Source organism: Opisthorchis viverrini, assembly GCF_000715545.1.
Source record: "Opisthorchis viverrini unplaced genomic scaffold opera_v5_146, whole genome shotgun sequence".
Lineage (NCBI taxonomy): Eukaryota > Metazoa > Platyhelminthes > Trematoda > Opisthorchiida > Opisthorchiidae > Opisthorchis > Opisthorchis viverrini.
In genome coordinates, this window is record NW_008751801.1 from 1015645 (window position 1) to 1015951 (window position 307).

Sequence of the window (307 nt, forward strand, 5' to 3'; positions counted from 1 at the left end):
AGAAACCGACAAGATGGCCACTGACATCAGTTGGCAGCCATATCTTGCAGCGTCTCCAACCAGGCGCAGTGAGAATCATGCGGTCCACATCCTGGAAGGCGAGTAGCACCGACAGCACCCAAGCGTTTCGTGATCTCCTTCATACTCCTCTGCCAAGTCAAGGGTTGTCAGGTGCTAAAACAACGCCATACGTATCAGCGACCCACAATTCTAGTACTCCTGGATTTCCGAGGCGTATTCGACACGGTTGATCGCAAAAGGAAAGGCGCAAGGATTCTTGGATGAACTGATCAAAGTCATCTCGTCC